At 36.8% G+C, this 17063-nt stretch overlaps 1 long non-coding RNA gene across 2 annotated transcripts in view; it reads right to left on the bottom strand.

Moving 5' to 3' along the window:
• Positions 1–1152: 1152 nt before the first annotated feature.
• The window catches only part of LOC140331121 (uncharacterized), a 46194-nt gene continuing 30283 nt past the window's right edge, over positions 1153–17063 (bottom strand). For both annotated transcript variants that reach the window (XR_011920863.1, XR_011920862.1), the window contains exons 3-4: positions 14871–14966; positions 1153–9506 (exon numbers count right to left, since the gene is read on the bottom strand). This is a non-coding gene — a long non-coding RNA (uncharacterized lncRNA). The remainder of the gene's footprint in view (positions 9507–14870; positions 14967–17063) is intronic.

Genomic DNA, 17063 nt, shown 5'->3' with positions numbered 1-17063 from the left:
ATTATTGTAGGTGCCAGCGGGAGAAATCACAGTGGCCTGTGGGGATCATGATATTTATAACATTTAGGGTGTAGAACCAGATCTGCACCAGTGGCTGCTTCAGGGTGAATTTTCAACAAATTGTGCTATGTACAGATATGTATTCGGCTGTTTTCTTCACAATTTAGTGTTTTTGTAATTATGTTGACCACCTAATGGGTTTACTTAAATTAGGAGTTGAATCAAAATCTGCTCTTCTCATTTTCTGGAAATCCATGAAGTCTAATCCAGACCCTCTATTATATATACAGTATTTTATTTGACTATTTGTTGGGTCTTTATTTTTGCCATCAAACAACAATCATCAAGTAACATGCTTATAGCTCTTTATATACTTATGCAGTCAGAATGTGAGTGACTTTCAGGCTACAGTGGCATTGTCTCACTTAATCCGATGCTTCCTTTTACCTCTCATGATAAATATTTCTCAAGCAGCTTTAGTTGTGCTACAACACTCTTTTGTGTCTCAGGATAATCAGGTGTCCTATTACCTATGCAAACTGTCATAGAAACATAGAGTTCATCATTACTGCCAATAATGAGGGGCAAATGGCCATTAAAAATATGTTATTCCTATCTAAATGTATAAATGAGACTTTATATATTAGCCACTTTTATCTACAGTAAAATAATTAGCTAGGTAGGTCTTAAAACCTGCAGTTTCCAAATCTACTGCAAAATAATCCTAAATCTTCTTCCTCCTTTTTTTTATTCTGATTTGGCACTAATCTATTTTCCACTAAATTCAAACATTTTATTGCTGGAAAGGAAGTATATTATATATCTCAGCAAAAACTTGTGCAGCCATGGTCAGCTCAGTTCAGTGTGCAATCCATGGCACTAGAAGTTTTAAATGGGGAGACTTGTCCCCATTTAACCTCTAGTGCCGGGGATCGCAAACACTGACAGGAGGATTCCCAGGGCTGCATTAATGAATGCAGCTCTGGGAATCCACTGCAATCCCCGTGCACTAGAGGTTAATTAACCTCAAGTGCCAAGGGATCACACACAGGAGGATTCCCAGGGCTGCATGAATAAATGCAGCCCTGGGAATCCTCCTGTAATGATTTCCTGAAACTTCCGATAGGTCCGCAAAATCGGTTCACCGAAATTTCACGGACCCATTGGAAGTTCAAGGAAATTTTCACGAGAATGCCAGAGGCATCCCTAGTAGACACTTTTCACAAGTTTTGCAAACCATATGGGGAGCACAATATTTGTCTTGGTCCCCAAGTTTAATACCAAATATTCAAGATATGCTTGTTTCAAAAATTCTGTAATGTTTCTTCTTGGTTTTTGCTGAAAATTATAACCACAAACGTAACAAAATACATTAGGGTCATTTAAACAACTTTTTCTGTAAAAAAAGAAAATGTATGAATAAAAAGAAGGCAAATGAAAGTTTCATGAAAATAATGCTACATTTATTAAATAAAATGCAAAAAATCTGTGTAAATAAAGCATGATAATAATATGCTGTGTTAACATTTGTTGTTGGTAAAATCGTCTAATCTGATTCCTGTATCACAAGAACAAGAGCTAATTCAATGAAACTGATATCAATTCAGCAGACCTAAATAAAACACACTAAGAATATTGAAACATTTTTTGAGCTGTGTAATCTTTTTGGCTATGTGTTAGGGGGTACTTTTCATTGGTTAACATAAGGGGCTTTCTTCCCAATGACCATCATGCTAATGTAGCATACGCTGTTGAGATAGAAATTTGTGTAAGGGTTTCCCTTAGACCTTAAGTTCTTTAAATTTGTCAAGCCATACAAGTGGCTACATTGCCAAATCTGTAATGGATCTGGTCCAGGATTAAAAACATTTGCCAAAAAATGTAGCAAATGATTTTAGGAAATCAATTCCAGGTTTTCTGAAATCTTTGGTAAATCTTTATATTCTTTAGTCTTGGGGAGATTTGATAAATCAGGCCCTCAGTATCCACACCTTCTGTGTTTTCTCTTCTATTTTCAAGTAGGAGAGGTAAGATGATAGATATTGTTAGATGCTAACAAAAGATATCTGCTTGGATTGTATATTAGATGTAGGGGTTTAGGAATTATTATACAACAATTTTCAGGGGTGGAAAAGGTCAGAACATTCAGTGCTAACTTTAGCAGACAAACCTCATAGCTCAAAAAAACATAAATATTCTTATTACACTGTATTTTTATGGGTAAATGTGTTTTTATTGAGGTTAACAACCAAATTATACAAACAGTTTACAGGAAATGAACAAAGTGTAAGTGGCATAGTTATAAACATCAAACAACCAATAAAGTCTCAATACAAAAACAATACAAAAAAAGGAAAATTCCGAGGTAGAAAAAACTCATTATTGAGATTGACATATAATATATTAATGTCCAGCATATGAGTTTATGAAAATGCAAGTCACCTCAATAACAACAATGAACAGGAAAAAAACACAACAAAACAATTAGGAGCCTGGTTGAAGCCTTTGTCTTGCAATGAGTATGTCAATCTTATAAATAAGGGAAAGAAGAAAAATAAAGGGGGGTAGGATATGGGAGGAGAGGACAATGTGGGGAGGGTGGTGAGGGAGATTTAGGTTTTAGAGTGAGGTTTTATGAGAACATTACACAGCAGAAGGGCTGGGGAGAAAGGAGGGGGAGCCCAATCTAGATTTCAACACAGATGGGGAGCTAAAGTGCTCCCAACATGCCCAACATGCCCTAAATTTATCTACACAATCATTATCAAACGCTTAGATTTTCTCCATCCTCATGATATAATTTAGCTTGTCAACCCAGAAAGGGAGGGGGTGGAGGTCTGTTTCCAATATAGTAGAATAAGTTGGCTGGCAGCCGCCAACGGGTGACAGTGTATAGTTTTCTTATAAAAACCAGGAGAGTTAGGCAATACAGACAGCAGAGCTACTTTTGGAGAAGAAGCCAAGGGAATGTCATACAAATCTGAGCAAATGGTGAACACCTTATCCCAAAATGGTTGCAAGGTCAGGCGTGACCCCCAGATATGAAGATAGTCTCTCTCCTTAATCCCGCATCACCAGCAAACACTAGGAGCAGAAGGGAACATGTGCTGGAGGGTGACAGGATCTCTATACCATCGTGTCAATATTTTAAAGTTTTTCTCCTGTGTGTATCCACAGACCGAGGATTTATGCGTGAGTTCAGAAGCTGCTAGCCTGTCCGACTCTGCAACCTCGTGTCCCAGATACTGACTTCGCTGGGCTCGAGTTAGCAGGGATGAAATTACCTAGGGTCGGATCCAGAAAATGTCTGGCTTAAAGCCAATATCCCTTGTATATCCTGCTATCCTGTGTTGGTGAAGCCCGAAAGGAAAGGAGGGATTATCGAATATGGGGGTCAGAGGAGAGGGTATATAGGAAAGATAAAGGCGATTTCTAGTGGAGAGCCAAATCTTCATGGTCGCTAGGGTAAGGGGCGAAAGGGAGGAGTGTGGGAAGTCCATGAAGGCTTGTGTCCAGGCCACCACTCTTAAGTCCAGGGGGGAAGATCCTGTTCTAGCTGAGTGGATATTTCGCATTCCGGTTTGGATTGCAACTCCACTACCCTGGTAGGTAAGGCAGCTGCATGGTACAGTTCAAAATCAGGTAGACCCATACTGCCAACCTGTTTACGTCTACATAAAGATGTGTGCTTAATCCTGGGACAGTGACCACTCTATACAAATTTATTAGCGGGAATATAATGTCTGAAAGAACATTTTAGGGGGAGAAATAGGGTCGGCCTAAAAGACATATAATAATAATTTGAGGAGAGAGTCCATTTTAAGGACATGTATCCAGCCAAATCAGGAAAGCTGAAATTTTTGCCAAGTGTCCAGATCCTGGGATATGGTCTTGAGCAGCGGAGCATAGTTGAGCTGGAAAAGGTGGGTAAGATCTGTTGGGATAGAAACCCCTAGATATGTGATGTGTGTTTTGCACCTTTTAAAGGGGAAATTTGAGGCCAGGTTGGGCGATAGAGAGATGTTTATGGCCTCTGTTTTGGAAAGGTTCACTTTGAAGTTTCTGAAATAACCAAACCGGTCCATTTCCTTAAGGATAGAGAGAAGAGAGGCGTGGGGCTGTGTGATGTAAAGAAGAACATGGTCAGCATAGAGGGACAGCTTATGATTATGTGAGGGAATGAGTACCCATTTTTTTTTTTAGCGCCAACATATTACGCAGTGCTGTAAAAAGTCCATAGTCATGCCACTAGCTGTCCTTTAAAGAAGCTTACAATCTAATGTCCCTACCATAGTCATATGTCATTAATACAGTCTAAGGTAATTTTGGGGGAAGCCAATTAACCTAACTGCATGTTTTTGCAACCTTCAACTTTAAAAAGGCTACATTTTGACACTGCAATGTAGTACAATTTCCTACTAACTCTGGAGGACCACAGCAAGGAGTGCTCCATATATAGTATACAGGAGAGGTAAAGACCCGCAGGCTATGCTTTTAGGACGCCAGAGACAGGTTGTTGCTCTGTGATACTCACTCTATTTTCTTCTGACTAGATTTAGAATGTACAAGCATCATTTTTCACCACATAAATACATTATCGTAGATTACAGTCTACCAGTGGAACACACCTTGTATTAGTTAGATATTTGTAATGACTGATCTCCACTTTAGTATGCAATCCTTTTCTTTTTTTACACATGAGAATATAATTTTTTTCAACAGAAAACAGACACACTTTAGCTCACATTACACTGTAGTATACAGGGCACAGTTTAACATCAATTCTTGTTTTTTAGTATTAAATTTGCTTAAAACTAGGAAAATACCACTGCATTCTTTTATATTGACATTCAAAATGTTCAAGTGTCATTTTAAATGTTACCTACTTTCTGTTAAAAAAAAACTTAAATTACAATAAAATACACAACAAAATATATATTAGCATGCTTTTTAAAGCATGACAAGTTGACATGCAATGCAAAGATCACTGCAACATGCTATAGTGTTAATCTAGTCTAAAGGATTATCCTTAACCTTAAATGCAACCTTAATTTCACCTTCCTCATTGGCAGCAAACAATTGTGTCTAAATAAGTAACATTTTGAAAAATTGTCCAAATTTTTTTAGAAATGTCAGCGAGAAAACTGTTTGAAAAGAAAATTTATGATCTGTGCTGTGTTACTGGAAGAACTCTTAATACAAAAATCATTCCTGTACCCCTTGATTAAAGAGGAAAAAAATTAGTAATTTATAGCCATATAAATGTATAATTTATAGCCATTACAGTCATGTGAAAAAGAAAGTGGACATATTTCAAATCTCAGATTTTACATATTAGAATATGTTAAACAATAAACACAATAGAGACCCTGATGTCAAAGTCCAAATGGAGAAGCCTTGTGTGAAAAAAAAGTACACATCATGATCTTATACCTTGCAGAAGCACCTTTAACAGCAATAACTTATAATAATTTATTTCTGTATGACTTTATATGTCTCTCACAACATTGTGAAATAATTATGTATGACTATTATTTACAACATTGCTTTAGTTCATTGAAGTTTGTGAGCATTAGTTTATTGCTTAATGTACTGCCGCAGCGTTTTGATTGGATTGAGGTCCAGACTTTGACAGGGTCATTGCAGCACCTTGCCATTCTGTTCTAGATTTGCTGGTGTGTTTGGTATAACTGTCCTGTTGCTTAGGCTAAGCTTTAGCTGATGACTTGCACTGATGGCATTACATTTAATTTTAGAATACTTTGGTATACAGACATGTTTATAGTCAACTCAATGACTGCAAGGTGTCCAGGCCCTATCGCCTGCAAAACAAGCACAAATCTTCACCCATCCACCACTGTGTTTAATAGTTTGTATAACGTGTTTGTGCTGGTATGCTATGCTATGCCAAACGTGGTGATGTGAATTGTGGCCAGACTTCTCCACTCTGGTAACTTTCTCCTGGCAACTCTTCCAAACAAGCCATACTTGTTTACTCTTTTTCTAATTGTACTGTCATGTTCTTTAACATGCTAGTTTCACTTGGTAGCAGCTGGCTGCTACTTACCCACGTAGTTCCTTGAAATCGGTACACTGATTCTGCATTTTGACTTTAGTCTTTGGAAAATAAATACCAATATGTTGCAATATGGTATGTGTTGTTGTTTATCTGAGGTTGTATTTATCTAATTGTAAAAACTTTTATTATATTTTGACATAAAAAAATGTTACATATAACTACTGTGTGCTTTCTTTTTCTCATGACTGTATATATAAATTTTATTCAAATATTTTATCTTTTTTTGTATTGTATCTATACCACTTCCATTTTGTTTCATTATAAATGTAATTTCGTTTTTCCCTATCATGTCTAGTTTTTGTGATGCAGCTTATTATATATTGTGTGAAATTCATTATAAATAGCCTTAACATATTACAACATTTAACAACAGTTTTCTTTTTTTTAGGTTAGAGACCACACTAACTGCGATTGATTTCATTTGTCATCATGCATAGAAATTGCCTTAATGATCCAGACAGTTTCTGTTACGTGTGGGGTTCATTCAGGACCAAAGCACAACGTCGCTAAATTACCACAGAACATAAAGAGATATACAAATTATATTTTGGCTGTCCACTTGGTGATCAGGATAAATCTTGGGAGCCACATGTCATCTGTACCAGTTGTTCCAAGAGACTGCGTGACTGGCTAAATGGTAATGCCATTTGCAATCCTGATGGTGTGGAGAGAACCGCGAGACCATCTAATGGACTACTATTTTTGCTGCTTTAACAAAAGTGGATTAGGTAAGTCTTAGGTAAAACTAAGCACAAAATTGTATATCCCAGCCTCGATTCTGCAATTATTGATTATTTATTGCCAGTAACGGTACCGTTGGTTGGACTTGCTTCTGTAGAAGGTGATGAGGAATGCGCTGGAATTGCAGCCAGTTACAACCCCGAATCATCTGATCCTGACTACTTGGCCGATGAAGATTCAGAACCAGAGACCTCTACACAAGCAGAGCAGAATGATCCCGCTCGTGATCTAAATCTCTGTGCTTCACGGCTTAAACAGAAGCACTTGCTTGCAAAAGGGTGTAACTGTAACTCACTACAGAAAACGAAATCATAACTTGACAACGTTCTTCACTAGTGATGGCTCACTGTGCTACTGTCATGATATAAATGCACTCTTTAACAGTTTGCCACAAGAGCATGTTTCATCTGAATGGCGTATCTTCATTCATTCCTCTAAAAGAAGCTTGAAAGCAGTCTTACTTCATAATGTTAATTCCAAACCAAGTTTACTGATTGCCCATTCCGTTAACCTAAAGGAGTCCTATGACGACATGAAGTTACTACTTGAAGCAATCCAGTATAAAACACACCAGTGGAACATCTGTGGGGATCTAAAGGTCATTGGCTTGCTGATGGGAATGCAAGGAGCATTCACACAATATTGTTGTTTCCTATGCCTTTGGGACAGCTGATCTACGGGAGATCATTATGTCAAGCGTGATCGGCTACAAAGAGATACCTATAAGCCCGTAACAAGCAGTGTCAAGTTTCTGCCTCTGGTTGATCCGCATAAAATATTTCTGCCACATCCCATACAAAGTTGGGCTTGATGAAGAACCTTGTAATGGCCATGGGTAAATCAAACTCCATGGGTTTTCAGTACCTTGTTGAGAAGTTTCCAAACATAAGCAATGTAAAAATGAAGGAAAAGATATTTATAGGGCCAAAGATCGTCTGTTTTGCAGGATGATGTTTTCAAACAATCTCTCTCAGCAGCTGATCTAGAAGCTTGGGGTGCGTGTGTGAAAATTTCCTGGGCAACCACAAGTCTCCTGCATACAAGGAAGGAGTTCAGAATCTGCTTGATTCATACCAGAAACTGGGTTGCCGCATGTCATTAAAAATACATTTCCTGCACTCACATCTATCTAGAATTCTGCCCGGAAAATCTTGGTCTGGTGAGTGACGAACAAGGAGAACATTTTCACCAGGACAATCAGTTAATGGAGCACCGTTACCAAGGTTTCTGGAATGAAAGTATGATGGCTGACTACTGCTGGATGCTGTACCGTGACAATCCAGACAAGGAGTACAGAAAAAAGTAAAGAAAATCATACTCTAGGCATCTGTCTGAAGTAACAATGATACCTGACTGACACTGTTCAATAGATCTATACCACAGTGGCCTTATTTTACTTCACACTGAAGATGTATTAACATTCACTTCAATGGTGCTTAAGTTTTAATACAAAATAGATGCACGTACAATGTTAACTATATTAGTACTCATAACTCAGGAACTGTATGTGTTAGGGAACAACTAAAAACAGATCCAAAATCTGCTTGAAAAACTGATTTAGAAAAGTTTGCTGTGGTTTCTGATGAATATCAAAACTAATTTTTTGTTGACCTGTGTTATGCTTCTAATTACATGTAACCTTACTTTGGTTCTTTCTTCTTTAATGTATTTATTATGCCATATTGTACAGAAATCACAGTTAAAACGCACTGACATGAACAGTCCAAAAAATTTGACATTTTCATAGAAAAGAAAGCCACTTTTTTTGTACTGCTTTCTCTGTTTATGATTCCAATGCATCTTGCTGAAACAGTCATTTTTAGGGGTCCGTATAAAATACATTTGGGGAAGTTCCTATTTGCAAGGGCCTGTACAATATTGATTACTATCAGTCTCATGTTCAGCGTCTCCCATTTATATCTTTAAAGCATGCCCTGAGACTTTAACTATAGCATGTCTGCAGTTTCTGGCAATCTCTTGTAGCATGTCTGCAGTGTCTGCCAACAGAGCATTGTATTTATTGGATATTATGGGTTGTCAATTCTCAATTTCAGGGACTGCACTTGCAGTCACCTATATCATGTGAGTTGACTAGCATTGATCTAGTATATTGTGTGACATATCTTTGTCATACCAAACAGTGCTAGGGTAGCACAAAAAAAGGATTAATTTCTTGCTGTATTAAACTGGCTAAAACTTGATTCATTTTTTCTGTTATTAGACTGACTTTCACATCTTCATAATCTAATATTTATTTAAGTAAATTGTACCAAAAGTCAAAGAATGAAACAAGATAATATCACTGCAGAAATTCTGAATGCTTGCTTTATATTGTGTGGCATAAACCCTGTATAACCCTCTACAAAGTAATTAACCACCATTTAAAATATTCATGATGACATTACTGTAAAATGGCAGAAAATTCCAATGTAATAGCAGATCATTTGAACTTATTTTAGCACTGAAAATGATTATTTATGGATGTTTGTCAGTTCTTATAAAGGATTTTAGAAAGTCCTGTTGCACGCGAGTCTCTAATGCGGGTTGTGTATCTAGGTCACAGCACACAATCGCTCCTTCTTGAGTACAAATCACTGCATCTCCTTAGAAGTGAATGTCACATCAAGCATCACGTAGGTTCTGCTACCACATTAGCCAGGCACCACTGATGAATAGGCAGAGTTTGCTGTTGATGAAAATAAGGAAATATTATTGCCTTGTTAGCATAGTATGTTGGGATCACAGAACATGCAATGCACAATGTTTACATCAGTTTATCTTGGCTGGGTCAAACTTGCCATCATTTTTTGTTAAATTCACATTGCTGACTACAGAAATTGCTTGTGTCCACTGACATTTTATAGTTCACCTTAAGTCATTCTACCTTGCAAATTGTGCTGTAAAAAAGCTGAAAAATACATTTAAAGGAAAACCAATAAATAACCAAAACAGAAATGTAATTTCTAGCACAAATGGACTTTTCTAAGTTATTTAACAGAAACAGTTCTCAAACTCCTGTTTTTGTGTTTTTTGCTTATTTTGCATTTTATATGTTGGCTATCATCAGTACTGTACAATTTGTCCAAATAAATCAGTAATAATAATAAAAATAAATAAGTAATAATCTTTGTTACCTATTGGTTTCTGTTGTTGTAAATCTTCCCAAATGGACTAAAGCCCTCCAATTCTAAATACCTGGTCCAGCTCTATATCCAGCTTAGTAGATACATTTCTGCAACATGTGCATGAAATACTGTATATACTCGAGTATAAACTAAGATTTGTTTTGACCTAAAATACAATCAGAAAAAGAATCTTGGTTTTTACTTGGGTCACAGCTCCAGATGGTGCTGAATCCTTATGCAAAGTGCATAATAAACACCTGCTGTATTAACCACCTGGGCGTTTCACTGATGTCTAGATTTCTGTACCAAAAGTGGTACACTGTTTTTCATGAATTTTTTTTTTAAATTGTAGACCTGTAACTTACAGAAATATGTCCGAACAAGGGTCTAGTAGATATCATGAATATAAAAAAAAGTTTCAAACACACAATCATGTAAAAAAAAAAAATTTACTTTTAATAAAATTAAATAAAAAACACAAAAATCAGCTTAAACAATTATACATAAATAAATCAAAAATACTGAAAATGCAATAATTCGGTATACTGTATAGTAATATATTTTTCTAAAACACCTCCCTAGTGTGGTAAATTTTAAAACAGAGTCCAACATCACATATCAATAGACAAAACCACATAAATATATTTTGTATTATTTTGTATTGGATTGGATACAGGACTTTGTATTGAATCCAATACAAAATATTTGAATTTCCTGCTACGACCCCCGTCAATTGGTATATGCACTGACATCATCAGGAATCGCCGAGGGACGCGTTCGCGGTGTTCTAATTCTTTCCGAACTTCCGTACTTTATTTAAATTTATTTTAGATTGTAGGCTATTATTCACTGAATTACTCAATATTTACTTATAATTCACCGAATTACCGCATAATTCACCGAAATATGTCCAACATTTTTTTAAATTTAATAATAAAAAAATTTTTTATAAAAAAAAAAATCTTTAAAAAAAAAAATTAGTGTATAATGTAATGTAACTGTATAGTAGCTTATATAATATATATATTACAATTATATATATATATATTAGTTAGATTGCTTTGTATTGGACTCAATACAGCTTTTTTGTATTGAGTTCAATGCAAAGTTATTTGAATTTCCCGCCCCGCCTCTTGCCCGCACCGACGCATGCAGCGACGTCACTGAGAAACCCCGGAGATCGTCACTGCACACGCCGGGAGAAGACAGAAGAGAGAAGATGTCTCCGGAGGAGCTGCGGGGACAAGGTAAGTATTTTTTTTCAGTTGTAATGCGATTGTCATACAATGTTGTATGACAATCAGATTGCACTGTAACGCATGTTTATACTTTTAGCTACCCCGACCTTGGTTCGGGGTAAACGATTGTAGCAAGTTTACTTACCCCGAACCAAGGTCAGGCTAACTGCCCGGGTGGTTAAACATGATTAGGGTTTATTACACACTTTACATGGACACAACTCCATGTACTCCTAGCTAACAATAATGCATAAAAGAACATTTAGGAGCAAGTGAACCATAATAACCAACTCAAAAGTACAAAATCTTTAATCTGTAAAAAGAATGGAAAAGATAAACAGACTGAGCCTATGTCATTTTAATTTTCCCTCTTTTAAAAAAATACTTGATGAATGAACCACAATGGATATATTTACTCATATTTTCTTTATTGTCATTTATGTTATTTGCTGTTTTTGTGTTCAAGGTTTGTACTCAAGTCAACATAGTTTTTCAGAAATGTCCTCATAACGTTCCCCTTTAGGTGTTTCTTCAAATTCGGGAACAGATAATAGTCCGAAGGGGTCCAGTCAGGTGAGTAGGGGGGATGGTGGACCACAACGTTGGAGGTGTGAGCAGGTGCATTCTCCTTCAAAAAAAGATCCCTTTGGTCAACTTTCCACGGTGTTTCTTCTTAATTGCCTCCTTCAGCTGGTCCAGGAGGTTAGCATAATACTGTTCGGTGATACTAGAGCCCCGAGGTAGGTAGTCCACCAACAGAATACCATCTTTGTCCCAGAGAACAGACGCCATGACTTTTTTGGACGATTTCTGGGTTCGGAACCCAGAAATGGGGGACCTGCTGTGGCGCCATTCCTATAACTGTTCCTTGGTTTTAGATCATAGATGTGGAGCCAGGTTTCATTGATTAACCTAGCCAAAAAGTCCTGCGCAGCTTCAAAATGGGCCAAAACGGCTTTGGATGCTTCAACTCCTCCCTTCTTCTGATCACTGTTCAAATATTTCGGCACCCAGGAACGTCTCAGCACCCCCCCCCCCCCCCCCCCCGTATTCTGAATTAAAACTAATAATTGAAAAAAATAATACTAGAATTATTAATGGACAAAAACTGACTTAAGTAATGATCTGCTCATTACCTTAGATGAAGAAAGAGTAAGAGATGTCAATCCAAAACTAACTGATTTTCTGGTATCATGAGTCAAAAGATTATTTTAGGTAAAAGTAAATCATGCATGGTCAATTTGCATGACTCAGTTCATTTAGATGGACTTCCCAGAAACGAATCTGCATCACATTGTGTTAAGTGTGATTTGGCATGTCTGTCATTACCACAATAATATTTTTTAAAGAATTTAAAGTAAGCATAAGGCCTAACAGAATGACAGCTATTATATTAAATAAATTAAATTAAAAAATAAATATACCAGTTTTTTATTTTTTTTTCATTACTTTTGCATCTTGGTAGAGCTGAAATTCTACTGCCCTTTGAAGCCACTTCACATCTACATGAATGAACTCCTGCAATAACTGCATGGCATTCATATGATAACAATAGTGATCAATGTCTGTGTCATTTGTGTTAAAATGGCTACTTGTGGTATCCATCACAAACCCATGTGACAGGGTGACAAAGGATTATATTTAGTATTTGGAGTGTGGTCCTGTAACCATTCATGGCAGAGTTACAAGGTAATATTAACGAATGTGTCAGATTTGAATATATAAAAAATGTTTGGTATTACAACAAAGAAAAACTTTAAAAATTGCTAGGAGATGCAAATCTATTTTTGCAAAAGCAACTTTCTCTTATTATTATTACACAGTATTTATATAGTGCCGACATATTACACAGCGCTTTACAAAGTCCTTAGTCAAGTCATTAGCTATCCCTCAAAGGGGCTCACAATGCCCCTACCTCAGTCTTAAATACAGTCTAAGGTCAATTTTGGGAGGAAGCCAATTAACCTAATTGCATGTTTTTGGAATGTGGTAGAAAACTGGAGTACCCGGAGGAAACCTGTACAAACACGGGGAGAACCTGCAAGCTCCATGCAGAGAGTGTCCTGGCCAAGATTCAAACCTGGGATATAGCGCTTCAAAGGCCAAAGTTTTAAACTCTGAGCCACCCTGCTGCTCTTATACCCAAAAATCCATTTATTCTTGCTTCTGGTGATAGTAATATTTGCAATAAACTTTTTTTAAATTTAACTTCTTGTTACAGTTCATTTTATTAGTTTGCAAATAACACCAATGCACCAATGCTTATATACAAAAGCTTTTTTTTCTTGAAATAAATTCAAATCGCATACTAAATCAAGCTAGTTTTCCCCTGGGTGTGTTCTTGTGCACGGCTTAAATTGTCTTCCTAATAGGTCGGTTTTTTGATCACTGTGTAGTATATTCACCGGTGGTTTTCCCCAAGTTTTGAACATGTTGTTGGAACATAACCTCAACCCCATGCCGACACTTTCTTGAAATAGAGTGCTTTTGTAATACCATCTTTTGCAGGAAGGACATGTGGGAAGGCCTGGTATCAGCATACCTTGGGAGCTGCACTTGTTTCTTTGCTATAGGGAAACTGCCCTTCATGTCTGACATCCTGGGCTAGTTACCTGGGGAAATACAATTTTATTTATTTATTTTTTCCATAAACAAATCGGTGTATTATATTCTCAATATGCTATTTTATTTTCCCTAAAAGATGACATCTCAAAGGAAAAAATTCCTACAAAGGATAGTCACACTCCAAAGCACAATGGAAAAAATGTCAGAGGCACTGAGGGCTGCAACTAGGGAGCTGAGCAAGCACCCTAGATGAGAATATTCTACCTTCATATTCAGGGTGAACCTTTTGTTACATACGTTTGTACATACTTTTGTTGGTTTTCTATTTATTTTATAAAGTTTTTTTTTATATTTTGTTAATAAAAAAATTGTACTTTGTTAAAATTTGCATTGTGTTATTCATTATTGGTTGCAAGCCAGGTAAACTTTTACACTGAGGAACAGAATGCTAGAAAGTGACGCAGAAGTGGAAGAACAGAGAACAGCACTGGAAAGTGACGCAGAAGAGGAAGGGCAGGAAACAGGGACAGGAAAAGTAAAAAATCAACAATATAATAATAATAATATCAATAAATAACATTATTACACATATAATGCTATACATAAGAATATGTGGATTTACATACGCACACACATCCATGTGCGGTACAATCCACGATCACTGCACAACTCTACACACTATAGATAGCAAACGATCATCACCCAAACAGATCCACCAGGACAGTCACTCGTTTCCAGTGACATTCCTCATTCATAGTTGTCGTTGTGCACTTTTTTTGTTAACGAATATTGATCAGTCGTTAATCATTCGTTTCCAGCGACAATTATTGCACGTGTGTACATAGCTTAAATATGTGTGTTTTAAGGTGAACATGACAGCAGAATAATTCAAGGATATCTCATTTCATTCCCCCAATGATTTAACCAGAATGCTAGAACTTCCACAGTTGTACTGTCAACATTCAAATCATATTAAAACCATTATGCAATTATGCAAGATTTGTCCATCAGCTGTCTGCATAATAATGTAAAAGTCACCCGAAACTGAAATGGACATCATTTTGCATTTTTGAGGTGAATATTTAGTGGGTAGTTTGCCCAGGAAATCATTGATAAATATACCTTTATTTGCCCTGGTCACGACTCCCACTGAGAATAAAAAGTGATGCTAAATCCAAAATGTAAGTGTTGTCACCAGAATCATTATAGAAGTAATAACTAAAAAAAACAGAAAAAATAGAATTAGAAGTAATAAAAAATCTACCACTATTCCACTGACAACATTGTTTGGAGATTTTTCTCTTACCTTCTTTCCTAAGAAGTGAGGAGAAACCTTTCCCAATGGGGGACAGACTAAAAAAACAAAAAAACTGACTGGTTTTAACTAGTGAGGGTCGGTTGGTTTCAAATAGAGTCAATTCTGACTCAGATTTGAGCTATTCGGACCTTGGGTTTTAACTCAGAACCACTGAGTTAAGTAAATCAACGCTCAAATTCTGATATACATCCACTTTTTCTCATTGCTGCTAATAAATATTGCCCATTTTTTCTCAAATTGTGATTTGTTAACCAAGTGAAATTACACCAACTATTTCCAGTTATAACCAGGTAATTTTTGTCCCTTTTTTTATGTAAACATTTCCTGTTTCTCAGAACATGTAAACCTGAAAAAACAGAAAAATGGATTCAAACTGGCCCCTGGCCGGCCAGAAGGAAATTATTTTAAGTGATTTTAATCAGTAGAAGTTATTGAAGTGAAACTAGGGAAATAATCATTTTAAACCTTAAACGTTTTTTTTTGTTTTAAATTCAAATTTCTAGCTGATCCTTCCTGATCCATCCCAATTTGATCTGACTTTGATCTTTTTGATTTTTTTCCACTTTACTCGCCTTTATTGGTTACTCATACAAATCCAGTTATTGCTGTAAAAATATTTTAAAAAGGCATTTGCCACTTTTTATGAACTATAAATGTCTTTTCTTTTTACTTCAATCCGGCCCTGTAAATTTAGATCAAACTAAAATGGGATGGTTTGAGACAGATTGAAACTGTCAGATTATATTTAATTCTGGCAATGCTCCAAGCAACATAGAGCTATCCGCATCTCAATCCAGACCTGTACTGTAAAAAATAGGACAATGCAGTACTTAACAACAAAATTAACAACCATGCAGTAATGTAAGCCTTGATAACAATTTAAAATATATTTTGCTCAAAGCTTTACACTACACACAGCCACAAAACTTTGCCCCAAATACAGTGATGACATTGTCTTGATGGATGTGTGGTGACATAATCTCATGTTTAGAGCCCTTTTGACTTTTGGGTTGCTAGTTGGTAGGAGCTGAAGCCTAGGCCCTTTTTTATCTGTCAAAGACTTATTAGTCTTTATGTTTCTGTACTCCCAAATTCTTTGTGAAAAAACGCTATATGAATACTTTGAAAATAAAGTAAGTGACATAAAAACATTTCCATTGTTGTATGGTTTTATCATACAGAGATCAGTGCCAGATTACCATATGATAATTAAGAGTTCAAGAATGTCTTGTATTGTTCAACCCTGACAAAGGCTGGACCAACAGACCTGGTAATGGTGCCACCTCAATACCCTGTTTCCCCGATTATAAGGCACTGTCTTATATTTTTTGAAATGCCAAAATATGCCCTAGGTCTTATTTTCAGGGGATGTCTTATTTTTCCATGAAGAAGACTACAGTACACATTTATTGTTGAAACTCACTCATGTGCGATTGATTGTCCCCTTCTGATCACTCATGTTCAATTTCCCCATCTGATCACTCTATGCCATTGATTGCCCCCTTCAGATCACTCTATGACATTGATTGTCCCCTTCTAATCACTTTATGCCATTGATTGTCCCCTTCTGTTTACTTACCGGTAATTAAGTGTAGGGATCTCTGTTAGGGTAACTCTGTTAGGGCAGGGATCAGCAGTGTGCTTCCTGGTTCAGAATCGCGGGGGCGCGTGTGCCGGCTTTTTACTTTCAGTTTGGCTCTGCACTGCAGCCAAGAGGAGACACGCACTGCAGCCAGCATCAAGGAGACACACACAGGATCGGATATCGGGGAATGTCTTATTCACGGGTGAGTGTCTTATTTTATTTATTTTTTCAAAAATCGGGGGTGGCTTATTTAATGGGGATGACTTAAAATCGGGGAAACACGTAGTTTTCCCAACCCTCAACTGGGACTGCCAAGTACCCATTCGCCAACACATCCTGCATACCTATGGATGCCACCCCAGCAGAGAAAGCGCAACAATTGTTCACCCCCTCACTGCTGCAAAGCCCCATG

Source organism: Pyxicephalus adspersus, chromosome 5 (assembly GCF_032062135.1).
Source record: "Pyxicephalus adspersus chromosome 5, UCB_Pads_2.0, whole genome shotgun sequence".
NCBI lineage: Eukaryota > Metazoa > Chordata > Amphibia > Anura > Pyxicephalidae > Pyxicephalus > Pyxicephalus adspersus.
The sequence above is the reverse complement of the archived record's forward strand: the minus strand, read 5'-3'. Positions and strand labels throughout refer to the sequence as shown.